Consider the following 2006-nt stretch of genomic DNA (forward strand, 5'->3'; position numbering starts at 1 on the left):
TGACCCCTGGTTTGCCGGTCTTTGGAGGCAGGGCTGTTAGGGCTGGGGGGGGTGCAGGGTCACACCACGGAGCAGAATACAGGGTGGGCCCCCTCGGGCCATCTGGGGTGGAAGCCCCCGGCCCACGCACTTAAAAGAGCTGGGAGGGGTGCGGCCCTGCTCTGACGGGGCTGCTGGCTTTCGCACAGGAAAAGCTCTCCCCCTCTCCTCCTCCCTGTCCCTCTCCTGGCGCTGCTGTCCCCTGTCGTCACCAGAAACCAGACCTGGGGGCAGAAGGCTCCCCTTGGCCTTCCAAACTCGAGAACTGTGAGAAAACAACTCACCAGGGTCTCAGTCCCCAGTCTGGGGGCTCTGGGGTCGGCAGCACTCCGGGCTAAGACGCGGTTCTGTACACTTTCTACATTCGAAAACCCCAGCTTCTGGGAATAACGATTCCAGGTGTTTTCAAACCCTTTTCCTGGCCTATTTGTCCCCCTCCCCCACCCCACAATGTCCAGTATTAGTGTGGGAGCAGAAATCTGCTGCTGACTCCTGACCCCGGACCCCCTTGGCTGTCCTGCCTGCAGCGGTGAGTGCTGGGGGCGTGCAGGGTCACACCACGGAGCAGAATACAGGGTGGGCCCCCTCGGGCCATCTGGGGTGGAAGCCCCCGGCCCACGCACTTCTTCCCCTGCAGGACTGTAATCTGCACAGTTTCGCAGTAATAAGCCCGACTGTAAGTTTTCAACGAGTCAGTGAGTCTTTGTACTGAGTTATCGAACCGAGGGTGGTCTTGGTGGCCCCAGCTTGTGGTGGGTGTCAGAAGTGAGGTGGTATTGTGGACTGTTCCTAACCTTGCACTTGAATATTAAGTTTGCTAAGTGTTTTATCAGGGACATGGGTTCAATGTTATCAGGTGATTCTTCTCCACCTAGCGAGAATTTCTGCTAATTTTTCCTCCTTCGTTTTGTGAATGTCATGGGTTATTCTGGTTGGTTTGGAATTGTAACCTTCTGTCTCCTGGAATGACCCTAACGTGGCTGTGATAGGCCTTCTCATGGGCCTGGAGTTGCTAATGTTTTGTTTGGAAGCTGGAAGTGAGGCCGTGAGAGGATCAGCCTGTCCTTCCTCCTTCCCGCCATCCTTTCCGGCTGCTTCGGGTGCTGCTGGCCGTTATTTTCCAGAACACCGCGTGTAAGGTCGACGCTGCGCCTTCCACTGGAGTCTTTTTAATACATTCTAGTTCTCCTTATCGTTAATTTTCATGAATAAAATGATTGCTGTTTTTAAAAATCTGATAATTCCAATATCAGGATCACCCCTAAGTCTATTCTTATGTGTTTTTTTTTACCTTGTTCCCCCCCATATTTCGGTTTTGTGTCTAAGTATGCCTGTTACTTTTTCATTTTGTGCTGAGCGTGTCGGGTAAAAGACAGCGGCGGCTCTAGACACCCCTACTCCAGAGGACGGTTTGGTTCTTGCCCATCTAAGGGCGTGAAGCGGCATCGAAAGCGGCTTTCACACGCCTGGCTCCTATTGTGAGGCTCCGCACCTGCCTCTTCACCAGTTACAGGCCCTGAACTGTGCCCACTTTCCATCGGTTCGTTCCCCTTGCTTTCGCTGGTAGAGTATCTGTGTATTAAGGAATTTAACCTTTTGTGTGGCATGTGGCTAGGAGCTAAATTTTCCCTAGCTTTTCCACTGTTTGACGAACGAACATTTTAAATTTGTTCAGAGTCACACTGGTCACAGCCCATAGTCTCCCCACCCAGGACTGCGGTACCCTAAGCGGACTTTCTACATCCCCCCTCTCCACCTCCCAGAGGTGTTCGCAACCGCCATGCTCTCCAAGCCCCGCTCAGAACCTGCCCACCTTCTGCACAACCCTCCAGGGGTCTCCGGCTCTTCCCCCTCCCTTAAATTCCGCTCCCGTCCAGCCCAGAATTCTTTCCCTCTTCCTTGCCCCCTTATCCCGGAGGCCTGTGTGCACAGGGTGCCCACCTCACCTTGGCTTTTCCTGACAGCAC

General features: G+C 53.8%; 1 long non-coding RNA gene across 1 annotated transcript in view; it reads right to left on the minus strand.

Moving 5' to 3' along the window:
* The window catches only part of LOC115300955, a 2609-nt gene continuing 603 nt past the window's right edge, over positions 1 to 2006 (minus strand). The window contains exon 3 of the long non-coding RNA XR_003912934.1: positions 1 to 42. This is a non-coding gene — a long non-coding RNA (uncharacterized LOC115300955). The remainder of the gene's footprint in view (positions 43 to 2006) is intronic.

Source organism: Suricata suricatta, chromosome 9 (genome assembly GCF_006229205.1).
Source record: "Suricata suricatta isolate VVHF042 chromosome 9, meerkat_22Aug2017_6uvM2_HiC, whole genome shotgun sequence".
Lineage (NCBI taxonomy): Eukaryota > Metazoa > Chordata > Mammalia > Carnivora > Herpestidae > Suricata > Suricata suricatta.